The sequence below is a fragment of the Cupressus sempervirens genome, chromosome 3, assembly GCF_028749045.1.
Source record: "Cupressus sempervirens isolate cs-2001-9-10 chromosome 3, ASM2874904v1, whole genome shotgun sequence".
NCBI classification, from domain to species: domain Eukaryota; kingdom Viridiplantae; phylum Streptophyta; class Pinopsida; order Cupressales; family Cupressaceae; genus Cupressus; species Cupressus sempervirens.
The window spans coordinates 867,477,948-867,493,167 of NC_143120.1; positions in this window are offsets into that span (position 1 = coordinate 867,477,948).

The following is a 15,220-nucleotide window of genomic DNA, read 5'->3' on the forward strand; positions in this document are numbered from 1 at the left end:
CCTCTTTGGCATTAATGGAAAACCAAACTGACCAAATTTAATTAGTATGAATAATCAAAATACCAAAAAGAAAATAATTCTTTGTATTGAAATCTCTCCCTCTATCAGCAATTTACATCTTCTAAATAGGTTACAAAATTTTGTTATGATCAACAGACAATCAACTAATCCTTATGACTCCCTCTTGATAACTTCTTATATCTCTCTCTATATTATCTCCCTCTTACTAGGTAGATGTAATCAGCAGACACACTTTCTCCCTTAGCACATTTACTCCCTTAGTAATAAGGATTTCTCCTTCAACAGGATTAGGCAAATTACAATTTCTCCTTCATCTCCCTCAATTCATTCTTTAGTACACTTTCTCCCTCTTTTACAATAATGCCAAAGAATTGTCATCTTTATATGTGGATATGAATATTTTCAATTTCTCCTTTGGTCACCTTGCTTGTGACTAATTTGTAGTTCCAGTTCTTTGATTACTTTAGGCAGCTCCTAAAGTAAGATCCACTGCATCAATGTGTGACATATGTCAATTAGCTTGTTTGATGTAGGCCACTCCTCATACTTATTAGATAGCCTTTGATCCCCTAGTTTACCTCTTAGATACTCATGGGCATCCTTAGGTAATGCTTTTGTGAAGATATCAACTATTTTCTCTTTTGTTTTGATATATTCCACTTTCACCTCTTTATCATGAACTAATTATGTTAGGTAATGATACTTGATTGTAATTTTCTTAGTCTTTGTATGTATCATAGGATTATTTGATATATTTATAGCACTTGTATTATCACAATAAAGTATCACAAGTTTAGTGATTTTCTCATTCATACCTTTAAGTAGTTGTTTGATCCATACAATTTAAAGCAACAACATCGGAATAGGCTCTTAATTCAAATTTCTCATTTTTCTTGTAGTATAGACCATACTTCTCTGTTCCTTTTAGATATCTCATTATTCTCTTTACTACCATCAAGTTATTCTTCTTAGGATTAGCAAAGAATCTTGCAACTATCCCTATAGATAATGCAATATCAGGTCTTCTATGTACTACATATTATAATTCACCAATCATAGACCTGTATAATGTTTGATTCACCTTAGCTAAATCATCATTCTTTGATAATTTATGTCCTATCACCATAGGTGTGCTTACTAGCTTGGAATCTTTCAATCCAAAAGTTGTTAGTCTCTCCTTTACATGCTTTGATTAAGTGATATATATACCATATTTCATTTGATGTACTTGCAAACCCACAAAGAACTTGATCTCTCCCAAACATAGACATCATAAATTCTTGCTTCATTTCATTTGCAAAAGTCTTACATAAAATATCTTGACCTCCAAATATGATATCATCCACAAAAAATTTAGATAACAAAATACCTTTTTCCTTTCTCTATCTTCAAGTACAAATTGTTGTTATCATCAGTCCTCTCAAATCCAATCTTCACAAGATAATTATGAATTCTCTCATACCATGCTCTTGATGCTTGCTTCAAACTATAAAGAGCTTTGTGTAGTCTACATACCATGTTTTTGTTGTTAGCATCAAAAAATCCTTCTGGTTGTTCTATATAAACCTCTTCCTCCAATATACCATTCAAAAATGCAGACTTAACATCCATTTGATAAACTTTGAAACCCTTTTATGCATAGTAAGAAAGCAGAGTTCTTACTCCTTCCAGTTTTGCAACAGGAGTGAATGTCTCTCTATAATCTATCCCTTCTTCTTGTACATATCCTTTATAAGCTAATCTTGCCTTGTTCCTTGTGACTTGACCATTTTCATCTAATTTTTGTATACCCACTTGGTAACAATCACATTTTTGTCTTCTGGTCTAGGAACTAGAGTCCATGTCTTATTTTTCTCAATTTGTTCAGTCTCTTGCTCCATGGCTTTACTCCAGTCCACATCTTCTAAGGCATCTTTCACTAACTTGGGTTCTTACATGCTCATCAAACATGTATCATTTCTCAACTTGTTCCTTTTCATTGGTCTAGCATCTTTATCACCAATGCTTTGTATAGTAGGATTATCTATAGCCTGAATAGGGATGAAATGCAAAGTGGGATGTTGAAAAGGAATAATGGTGAATTTGAGAGAGTGAGGTGAAATTCATTTTCCCAAAAAAAAAATTAATTTTTCCAACAACTTATGAGTTTAATCGAACACCATATTTAAGTCTTGCTAAACCCACAACAACTATTAGTTTCATATGGGTTTTTGGATTTGAATCACAGATGGTAGATTACAAAATCCAAACAATTCTAATGTAATGACTAGATGCAAAGTAGGTTCTAAAAGACTAACTTGTTTAATAACCCTACCATCTTCAAAACCATATGTACAAATATAAACATTAAGTACAACATGTCCAGTATTTTTGTAGATATACACATTAATTACAACAATTTTTTCTTTCAAAACTATATGTGCATATATAAAAATTAAATACAATATGTTCAATTATTTTTCAGATATACACATTAAGTACACCAATTTTTTTCCTTTCAAAACCATATGTGTAGATAAAAACATTAAGAACAACATGTCCAATTTGTTTTCAAGGTTTTCTCTCTAATGTCAATGTGTACATTGAAATGGTTATCAATGATAGATCTAGTAAGCACAACCAATTCAATAAGGGTACAAGAAAAAATTATTTTTGTGAAGAAGGATCATGTCAGATTATACAAGGGAATTTGATCAAGATAGTGAGACAATCGCTAGATTGTTGTCTAACTTTTAAAAAGAACGTGATAAAAAATGTTATTGTCCTTGCAAGAGTTGTAACAGCTTAAAGACATGAAGAATCAAAATCAAAATAGCTAAGAGACATTGTAGGGAGAATGGCCACATTGAAGGGGGGTTTGATTATTATCCATTGGTAATTTTGTTATATTATTTTTGTAATTAATATATATATGAACCATGGAAGGGGGTTTTATTATCATCATTTTCTATATATGTTGATCTCCCTAGGGTAGTACATGATATGTACCACCACAACTCAGAGGAAGATGGAGGTGTGAATATGGAGGAACATGGAGGTATGAGTAATGAGTTTGAAGATCATGATCCCAGGGAAGATGATGATCATGAGCCAAAAAACATATTTGAAGATGATGGTATGAATGCATTGATTCATGACACATTTGGTACTGGTGTTGTTGTTGTTGATGATGTTGATGATGATTATGATGAGGATGACATTGAGGCCATCCATGATATATCTCTACTTGAGAAGGTGAACATGACCCTTTATGAAGGATCCCACTCAACTCTTCTCTCTATTGTATTGTTGTTGGTCAATTTTATGGTTATGAATGGTTTGTCCAACATAACAATGTTATTTATTCTAAGGTTTGTCATATATGTCATTATAGTCTATAAAAGGTGAAACATGTACCATTAATATTTTTTATACTAATAAATTATATTTTTTGTTGTAGATTGATAGGTGACTTTTTGTTACCACCATCAAATATTCTCGCTCGCTCATATCGAGAATTATGTGCCACTATGAAACATTTTAGAATAGAGTATCAAGCAATAGATTTTTGTCATGAAGATCATGTTATTTATCATAAAGAGCACAAAAATTCCAACAGAATGCACCAAATTCCATACAAGAAGATATCAAGATGATAAATGACAAAAAAGGTGCCTCACAAGGTTCTTCATCACATCCCCATTATTCCATGTCTTAAACGATTATTCAAGTGGAGCAGCTTGGCACAATTTATGGATTACCATGTGTGCAATAGAAGTCAATATGATATTATTTGAATTCATGTAGATGGTTTAACATTTATGGACATAGACAGAATGTGGCCACACTTTAAAGAAGAACCTCAAAATCTCAAGTTTTCTCTGGCAATTGATGGTGTCAATCCATTTGGAGAGATGAGATCTATTTACTCAATGTGGCCTATTTTTGTTATCAACAATAACCTCCTCCATGGATGTCAATAAAGAGGGAGCACATTATGTTGGAAATGATTGTTTCAGGTATTTTATTATTTTATTGTTATCTACATGTAGTTATAAGTCTTCGAGTGAAATGACCACAATAATTATCTGATGTTGTTCATTCAACTAGGTAAGTACCTGTGTGCTGGAAAAATGTAAAAATTGCTAGAAGCCTAAGGAATCAAGCTAATCTAAAAGAAATTCACAAAAGCAACCAACAAACCAAAATTCCAACCACCTCTAATACTCAAAAAAGGCAGCTATGTGTAGCCATTGTTGGTGTATCTCTGATGGAGGGTATGTTTGGTATGCTCTCACAAACACAACAATAAATAAATCTCTTGTGTGAAAGTGCAAATGTGAGTGTGAGTGCAAAGTGAATGTGCAATATGATCCTAGACTATATGAAAAGACGAATACATTCAAGATATGACTATGGAGGAAGTCACACTCAAAGGTACTCTATGATGCAATGAACATGAAATGATGAAAACTATCTATGAATGCAAGCTAAAAACTAGAATGAAAACTAAAACTAGAAGTGAATGTGTAAACTAAATATGAATGCACAACAAAAACTAAAATGCAATACAAAATGTAAACCTTACCAACTAACCAATCACCAAGATGTAGCCTATGAACTCCATATGGAAATGTACCTATAATGCAAGCTCTCAGTGTGGTGATTCTAGACTCAAAGCGACGGTGTGTCAATGCAATCCAATAATCCTCTCTATATGCAATGCTTGAGACAAGGCTTCTATTTAAAGACTCTTAGGAAACATCTAGAGGGTGTCTAGAAGATAAGAATAAGGATAAGGATTAAGAATTAAGCACCTTATCTCCTTATCTCATATCCTTGGTTGGGAGGATAAAATGATGAGGTGGCACATGTGCGTAGAAAGTTCTCAAGTTGTAGACACCATGTGCTTAAAAAGAAATGCAAACCCCTATGATGACAACTCATAAGAGTACACATACTCTTAGGCTCAAAGATTAGGATAAAAATTAAATTAAATTAAATTAAATTTAATTTAGGTTTAGAAGAAATTAATAGGATATGAAGGATTTTAAATAAATAAAATTTATTTAAAAAAGGAAATATGTGGAGAATCATGTGTTAATTTAAATTAACACATTAGAGCTAAGAAGTATTTAAATTAAATTTAAATACTTAGGCAAAAATGAACTTATTTAATTAAAATAATTTAATTAAATAAGTAGAAGAATGTGACTAGTATTAATTAAATTAATAAAGTCATTCGGAACAATTTTTAGTGTATACATTTTGCCCCTCTTTGATGTGATGTCGGGACGACATCATATCAAAGAAAATAAAATGCAGGTTGCCCCAGAGAAGGAAGGAGAATCCTGATGCCCCCTCATAGAAATTGCACAAGAAATACAAATTTGGGCAATTTTCGTGAAAAGGTCTTGGAACGGACAGAAGGGAAAGAAAGAAATGAGAAAAATAGGATAAAATATGGAGATATCATGAGACAGACATGGCTCAGAGCGGAGAAGTGCGCAAACTAGGTCCAAGGGGCCTACATAAGCCTCCAAGGGACCCATAGGAAGGTCATTGTCACACCACGAGAAGAGCATCTAGAGCAGCTATGGACCCGATCGAGAGATTGCAGCTTGGTGAGCACGTTCGGGAGCACCAAAGACCAGTCGCGATGGGGGCACCGGTGAGTCATCTGATCCTCCTGGTAATTTGATAGGTAGATTAGGTTAGAAGCATTTATGATGCCCTAAATGTGGCAAAAAATGATCTCGGGCGGAGACGACAGTCTCCACCTTGTCATCTACGCAGACGACAGAGGAGGGATACCGGTGCCTGCGAAGACAACCAGGAACATCCTGTCGTCTGCGCAGACACTAAGGCTGCGACAAGACCAACAAAGACAATAGACCTTAGTCTGTCGTCTGCACGCTAGGTAAGTGGCCTCGGAGATGACAGAACTTGCCATGTCATCTTTGAAACTGAGTGGAGACGAAAGACAGGTTTTGCGTAAGCGCAGACCAGCGTTTCTGCGGATTGGCGTCTGCGCTGATCAGCGACTCCGCCGATCAGCATCTTTACCGAACGCAATAGACATGAGAAATGGAAAGCATGAAATGCTCCATTCTGGAAATGAAATGACTGACTTACTGCATGTCCATGCTGTAGGAGGGCACAGTGCTCTTTAGGTCACGGGAGCACTATCCACCGACCATGGTGATATATGAGAGACTCACAGACGCGGACTGGGGACACATGTGGTTGTGTGGATTGGAGCATGTCCACAAGTGGCCAGACTTGAGAGCTCACACAGCACAGCTATCGACTCTCATAGAGCGATGGCATACACCCATAGGGAGCTTCCATCTACCGACAGGGGAGGCTACCATCACTCTCTTGGATGTATGGTGGATCTTTAGAGTGCCTATCAAAGGCACATATCCAGAGTATGTATGTGAGGGAGCTGATCCCTTCCTGAGAGAGTGCTTTGGTAGGTGATGACAGAGACTACCAGTACAGCGATCCTGGTTATCCTGGTGGGGAGCCTTGGAGGAGAGACTACCGAGACTAGCGGTATATCTAGCCTCTTTGATATGGTGGATGCTACCAAAGAGGAGGATGGCGGGGTGGCCTATTGGTTGGGCATGGGTGTTGAGCACCCTATTATAGGAGGATGGCGAGGTCTACTACTGGGGATAGACCATCTTAGCAGAGTTGTACCATAATTTACACATGTGTGCATACCGAACATAGCGCACTATGGGACCAAGACTGACACTACTGATGGTCTAGTCTTGGGAGCACATCGAAGTTACTTGACCCATCACATGGAGAGAGACCAGGCAACCTAGAGAGCCATACGCATGTAGATATCGGCCTCCTATCTAGTATACATCGACAGAGTCAGTGGGATTCTGGCGCAAGTGCCTAGATGAGATCATCATGTTTGACTGGACTCCTTATGATGGAGTGGAGCACTGGGGGAGAGTACAGGCAGCAGGGGGTGAGGATGATATAGAGGATTAGATGTATCTCCCATTTACTCAGATTGATTGCTGGATTATTGGTCGATCCGCACACATGATCATGCGATATATGCCTGCTCGGGTGCGATGACAGTTTGGGCGTATCTAGGATGTGGTTCCAGATAGATTCCTGTATCCTGTAGTGACCCGCGAGTATGATCGGCTGTGGGGTCAGGGGATGATGCTACAATTTTCTTGAGCGTCATGGTTACCGATGGATAGAGTGCCATGGGTTCATGGTCAGGACAGGGGTGATGTTGGTATGACAGCGGCATATGCGCAGTGGTGGGCAGGACACCAGCCAGTCAGACTGACAGTGCCTGGAGTAGTTCCACCAGCGGAGCAGGCACAGGGAGAGGGAGATGGTGCAGGAGATGGGGGACAGGCTGCTATGGTAGCAGTGCCAGCTCAGGGAGCACAGCAGGGACCACATGGTCGCACGAAAGTTGCTAGGAGGGGTGTCGTAGCAGCACAGATGCCACCACAGAGGGGACCTCAAATACAGGCACAGGCACAGGTACCACCATAGAGGGGACCTGAGGTATATATGTGTTTGGACTGTACAGACATTGATTCTTTTGTGATATATATACATGACATGGGTTGATGATTCTATATGTGTATGAGTGTTTATGATGCATATGTATGGATTTGATGTGATGCTTAGGAGACTGACGTTTATGATGCAGGATGTGAGGTATCTTTTCTATTTACTATATGATGCTTAACATGTGTGATGCAGATTGGCTAGCGATTATGAGACTTATGCATTATGACATGTATGTGCCCCTAAATGTAGTACTAATGCTAAAATGAACTAGACTATTTAATGAGCACTAAGAAATGTAATTTGACAAGTAGACTAATGCAATCTATATTGAACAATTAATGTAACTTGAAAGGATGAAAAATGATCACTCCACCTAAAGATGCAACCTAATGAATATCTGTCAAAATCATCGCCCATAAAAATCCAGGAGCATAGCATAGGAGGAGGACATAAATAGAACCTTGTCTCAAGCACGACTCGAATGAAACCCTATACTACATGGACCCTAACTAAGTGAAAACAAGGGATTTTGTTGTGTTTATGTGGAGAGCACACCATTATTTTTATTTTGCAAAAGAGTGCATGCATTATATGCTATAGAAGCATAAATGTTAAAGCTCCTTTGCGTAATTGCCCCCATTGCGGCAGGCATTAATATCCGAGACAGACACACAGTAAAAACCATAAAAGACATAAAGAAAATACGAGAAACCAAACAAAAGAGACTTCATGACCAAGTAGTCATTTATCTCACAGTTCCTGCCAAGAGCCTAAAGTCTGGAAAAGTGAAAGTCCCCAGATTGCCTATAGGAAGGACTCAACCTACGGGGAAATATTGAATCAAGTGTTTTGTGATAATATAATTGTGTGGTTCTGGCAGGGGTTTGTGAAACGAACGAACTTCTCGAATCATTAAGCCTCCAAAAGTTGATTTTATGTGTATCCAAGTGTGGTCACTATCGTAAGAGTGTGCAACGGAATGCGATTAAACAACCATTTGATAGGAAGCATGCTAGAATGGAAATGAAAATGAGGCCTCGCAGACAAGAGGTCTTTTGGACAAATATTACTTTGCACAAATGGAACGAAGGAATGAAAGAAAGGGTTTGGATAGACAATGGATTGGCATTTTTTTTAATTTATTTTTTTGGATTTTTTCAGGACTTTTAAAGACTGTACAAGATCTACAAATGCTCAAGCATAAAAGTGCTTGAGATGCTAAATATTTATAGGTTCGGGGAGCGGATCTCCCTCAGGTGTAGCAATCTGATATGCCCCAGAACCATATTTGGCTGTAACAATGAATGGACCTAGCCAATTTGCCTCAAATTTTCCTTTCTTTTCACAGTTCTGGAGATTCCTCATATTATGTTGTAGCACTAGATCACCCACTTCAAATTCTCTCGGCTGGACCCTCTTATTATATTGTAGTTGGAGGCGATGTTGATACACACAGAGGTGGTTAAGGGCGTGGAGGCATCTCTCATCAAGGAGTGCCAACTCTTGTAAGCGAGCAACTCGGTATTCTTCATTGGATATGAGGTTTTGTAGAGAGACTCTAAGGGAGGGTAACTCAATCTCAAAGGGTAAAATGGCTTCAGAACCATAAACGAGGGAGAATGAAGTGGCTCCTGTGGGGGTGCGAATGGAGGTTCGATAGGCCCAAAGTGTGGGAGCAATCTGGAGATGCCAATTATGGCCAGCTGCATCCACAGTTTTCTTTAGGATTTTCAGGAGGGTTTTATTTGTGGCTTCATCTTGGCCATTGCCTTGAGGGTAGTATCTGGTAGAGAAATGATGGGTTATTCCAAATTTTCGGCATAATGTGGCTACCTCTTGGTTTTTAAATGGGGTTCCATTATCAGTGATAATATCTTGAGGTATACCAAAGTGGCAAATAATATAGTTTAGGAAAAATTTAGAAATTTGCTTGCGGTGATGTAGGTTAAGGGAATGGCTTCAACCCATTTCGTGAAATACTCAGTTGCGGCAATAATATACTTTTGGCCATTAGAAGAATTAGGATACACTTAACCAACTAGATCAAATCCCCAGCGGGAAAAGGGCCATGGTGTGATGGTAGGTTGCAAGTCTTGGGCGGGAGCATGTATCAAATCGCCATGTTGCTGACAAGGGATACATCTTTTCACAAAATGATATGCATCTGCTTCCATAGTGGGCCAATAATAACCTGTCCTAAGAAGCTTTTTCGCTAATGTAAAGCCACTAGAGTGGGCACCACAAATCCCTTGGTGAACCTCTTCTAATGTCGTTTTGGCTTCATTTGAATTGAGACATCGAAGGAGGGTTCCATCAAAGTGTTTCCAAAAAAGGGTATCACCTATAATAGTATAGCGAGTGGTTCGGCGAATAAAGATCTTACTTTGGTTTGGAGTGAGGGTTATGGGAATAGTTTTATGACTTAGATAGGCAGAAATGTTGGCATACCATGGAGACTCAGGACCAACAATCTCGCACACCACTTCAGAATCATTCTGCTCATAAGCAGGAATAACAAGATTCTCAACGAGAAACTCACATTTTGGACTATATTCTGGCATGGCAATCATAGAAGCAATAGTAGCCATGGCATCTGCTATTTTATTGTTAGCCCTTGGAACTTGTTGAAAGACAATTTCTGTAAAGTGTTGCTTAAGATTCTCAACTATTCGGCGGTAGGGCAACAATTTCTCATCTTTGGTGTGATATTCATCAGTCACTTGTTTAATAACCAGTTGTGAGTCTCCAAAGACAAGAAGATTCTTAATATTCCATTTAATGGCTTGACGCATTCCTATCACTAATGCTTCATACTCAGCTATGTTATTTGTGCAAGGGAATGAAATTTTGTAGGACTTAAGAATTAAATCCCCTTGTGGCGTTACAAACAAAACTCCTGCCCCTGATCCCTTTTGTGTAAAGGATCCATCAAAAAATAGTTTCCATGATATACTAGGGGCTATAGTCATAATGGTATCATATGGAAAGTCTGCCACAATAGGGTGACTGCCTGGAAGAGGTGCTTCAGCTAACTGATCTGCAATGACTTGTCCCTTAATAGCTTTACGATCCTTATACACAATGTCAAATTCACTTAGGATTAAGACCCACTTTGTTGCTCGACCAGTGAGAGCGGCTCTTGACAATAGGTATTTGAGTGGATCAATTTTGGCAATGAGAAATGTAGTATGATTAAGCATATAATGACGTAGTTTCTGTGTACAAAAGACCACGGCCAAACATGCTTTTTCAATAGCAGTGTAATTTAACTCATAACCAACTAGTGTTCGACTGAGGTAATATATGGCTTGTTCATTTCCATTATCATCTAATTGTGCCAAGAGTGCTCCTAAGGCAATTGAAGTAGCTAAAATGTACAAGATCAATGGTCGTCCTGCTACTGGAGGGACTAAGACTGGAGGATTAGTCAAATATGCCTTGATTTGTTCAAATGCTTTTTGGCACAAGCAATCCCATTGAAACTGATTTCCTTTACGAAGTAAATGCTGAAGGGGATGAACTTTATTAGCTAACTATGACACAAATCTTTTGATTGATTGTAATCTTCCTTGAAAATTGCGAAGCTCTCTTAATGTGGAAGGAGGAGGCATATCCATGATGGCCTTTACTTTTTCAGGGTCTACTTCAATTCCTCTTCTGGATACAATGTAACCTAATAATTTACCAGATTTGACCCCAAATACACACTTTTTTGGATTAAGGTGCACTTTGTACTTTTCCAATCTTTCAAAAATAGTAGTAAGGACATCAATGTGGGCTTCTCTAGTCTTGGATTTTCCTAAGATGTCATCAACATAGTCCTCCATTATAATGTGTAGAAGATCATGGAATATGGTAGTCATCGTGCATTGGTATGTGGCGCCAACATTTTTCAAACCAAAGGGCATGACTTGATAACAAAAGGTTCCCCAAGGTGTGATAAATGCCGTCCTATGTTGATCTTCTTCTGCAATCTTGATTTGGTTATAACCGGAAAATCCATCCATCAAAGACAACATCTCATGTCCAGCTGTCAAATCCACTATAATGTCTATGTTGGGTAGTGGAAAATCATCCTTAGGACATGCGAGATTTAAATCTCGAAAATCGGAACAAATACGAATGCCCCCAGACACTTTTCCTATAGGAACAATATTAGAGATCCACTCAGGATAGTCAATGGGTCGAATGAACTTTTCTTCTAGCATCTTTTGTAATTCTGCCTTGACTAAAAGTGCTACCTTAGGATGCATTTTACGCAACTTTTGTTTTACTGACTTAATTTTTGGATCGACTATCAAATGATGTACCACTAAATTTGTATCCAATCCAAGCATATCCTTATAGGTCCAAGCAAAGTTGATCTTTCCTTTTTTCAAGAATATTGTCATAGCTTTTTGTTCTTCAGGACTCAAGGTGGCAGCAATGTAGGTAATCTGTGGATTATCTTCTGTTCCCAAGTTTATTGCAATGGTGTCTTCATTCAAAATGGATGACTTTTCTGGCAGCAAGGATCTGAATGGAAAATTCAACTCTCCCTCTTCTGGCACCTCTACAAGGTTTTCACCAGAAGATGCGTCCTTTATTTTATCTTTTTCCTCATCCAAAAGTGCCCTAGAAGGGTTTTCACTAGAGGATGTTTCTTTGATTTTTTTATTTTTGTTTTCTTTTTCATTTTTGTGACTAAGAGAGTTGATTTGGCTACCAAAGTAGGCTTTTTAATCATATTGGATCTCATGCTCATAATCTCAAAGATCTTTAAGGCCAAAGAGTGCCATCACTGCCTCATCAGACTTACAAATGTCCAAACTTGGTGGCATATCTTGAAGGTCCCAGTCTATCATGTCAGGGTTAATGAGAGGTAGATCAACGGATGAAAGGTCATTTACAGTAATGGTATGGACATGATTATTTAGGTCATCTTCGACGTATTGGAAAGGCACTTCAAAGAATTCCTCCTCTTCAGTCTTAGATTCAGGTTCGACCAAATAGTTGTCAGCAAAGGTAACCTTAGGTTTGAGGGAACCCAAACTGCGTCTTTTAGGATAGCTATTAGCTTCTAGGGGTTGTCTAATTCCATTATCATTTGGGCCAAGACTAGTACCATGATATCCCATGCTTTCAACAATGGGAAGTGCTTTGACATATTTATCCTTAGGAAACTCCACAGGTTCGTCTTTGCCATCATAATATAACCAATCCAAAATGTTATCTTCCATGTGTTCATCACTAAGGGAACCCCAATGTTCAAATGTTGTTTTGTTAACTTGCATGGTTTCCTTATTAGTAGAAGATGGCAATTGTGAAGGCTTTCCATGGGAACGAGGGGAAAGTGGTAATTGTCCAATACACAAGGCATTTTCGAACTTATACTCTCCCATTCCCAAGTCAGTAAAGGTAGTCTTTTTCCCTGTAGTGCTAACTTTAACATCTTCAACTTTCTCTTTTCCTTTACGGGAATTTGAACTCTCATGGGCTACTTCTGGTACTGTATGGGAAGCAGTTTCTTTAATGACAAGAGGCTTAGGTATGACTGCAGAAAACTCACTTATAGGACAAAGATTTTTCGGAGTACCTTCCAATCTTCTACAAAATTCAAAAGGTGTAGGATCCCCTGGAATTGTAACTTCTCTCCCTTGGTGCGGAAATTTCAAATATTGGTGATATGTGGAAGGTACTACTTTAAGAGTGTGTATCCATGGTCTACCAAGCAAAATGTTATATGGAAAATCTAAATCTAGGACATGACATTCAGTATTGATAATGGCTGGTCCAACTTTGAGAGGCAACATAATAACTCCTTTTGATTCCCTTTCTCTTTCATCATATGCTTTTATAGTAATTCTTTTACTAGAATCAAGGAGATCCTCTGGAAGTCCCAAGAAACGAATCATCTTTAATGTACAAAGATTTAGACCGGATCCATTGTCTATGAGGACTCTTTTTATTTTGTGTCGTTGTATGAGGACTTCAATATGGAGTGACATATTATGGTTGGGATTGGGAGCTTGGAAATCTTTATCTGTGAAGACCAAAATGTTGTTGAGCGGCAAGGTTTCCAATTATGGCAGTAAATTGGGCGGCATTAATATTATCAGGGACACGGGACTCTAAAAGGGCCTTTTCCAAGATTTCCTTATGTACATGGGAGGTGGTAAAAAGCTCAAGGATTGATATTTGTGCAGGAGTCTTACCTAGTTGGGATAATACATCATAGCATGAAGCAGGCCTTTGTGGAGTGGATGGCGCAGCAGGCGCGTGTGGAGCTGGTGAACTACTATTATTGGGAGTAGCTGCTTGCAAAGTGAGTCTTCCACGTTGAGTGGTTGCATCACAATCAGCTGCTTGTAAGACAAGGGTATTCACATGAGTTTCTACCCTTTCGATGTGACCACACAAGGAGTCAAAACCACATATATCGTTGGTATCTATTTTACCACACAAGGAGTCAAACCCTGATATGTGGTTAGTAGAGTAATCATAAGGTACAGCATTTGATGTGGAGGCTTGATTCGTATTATTGTTACCATCGTTGTGATTGGGAAATGGCTTTTGAAATATTTTCAACTTAGCATTTTTAGAGGAAGGACCTCCTTCCACTTCAATTTCTCCATTATCAACAAGGTTTTGGATAAACACTTTGAGTTTGAAACACTTATTGGTATCATGTCCTTTGACACAATGGTATTTGCAATATTCATTTTCTTGATACCACCTAGGTTTTGGTTGATTTTCATCAAAAGGACGCGTATTAGGGAACACCATCAAGTTATGATCTACCACCTTTTGAAAGATGGCTTCCAATGGTTCACGAAAGTTGGTGAATGTCCTATTTCAATCATAATCGTGATTGTAATTGTTACGCGGAAAGAATCGAGTTTGTTGATTACCCTGGTTGTCTTGATTTGAGTTAATGTTGTTACGGTTGCGATAATTATTGTTGCTACCTCCTTGAAGGTTTTTGACATCCGTAACACCATCGTGTGTAACACCCCTATTTTTAGACCATGATCTAGGCTTGTTATCGTTGTTCGATTCATTATGGGAAGATGAAGAACTATAATGTTTGATGGTGCCTTTTTCTAAAAGTCCACTTTCAATGTTTTTACCCTTTTTGATTAGAGTAGGAAAATCCTCAGGACTTGCCATTTTCAAGTGAAAGGACATTTCAGGTATCAAATTTTTGATGAACATATCTGCAAGATGAGAGTCCTCAATTTTGTATGGCATACGACTAGCAAGATGTCTCCATCTTTGCAAGAAATTGGCAAAATTTTCTCCATTTCGTTGCTTAGTATTACACAAGTCACTTAATGAAACTTGATTGTCCGTGTTGTAAGAGTATTGTGCTATGAACTTATTTGCCAATTCATCGAAGGTAGTATAAGAATCCTTAGGCAAATTTATGAACCACTCAAATGAAGGGCCTCCGAGACTTCGTGGAAAGAGTCTCTTAAGGTAATCATCACTGTATGCCACTTCTTGACACAAAATATAGAACTCCCTTACATGTGCGACAGGGCATGTTTTTCCCATATATTTGTCAAACTTTGGAATCTCAAAACCAACTGGGAATGGAGTAACAGGAATAGATTTGTCAAAAGGATAGATCTCATCAAGAGACAAGTGTTTTACCCCTTTATTGTTTGTGTTGCGCACC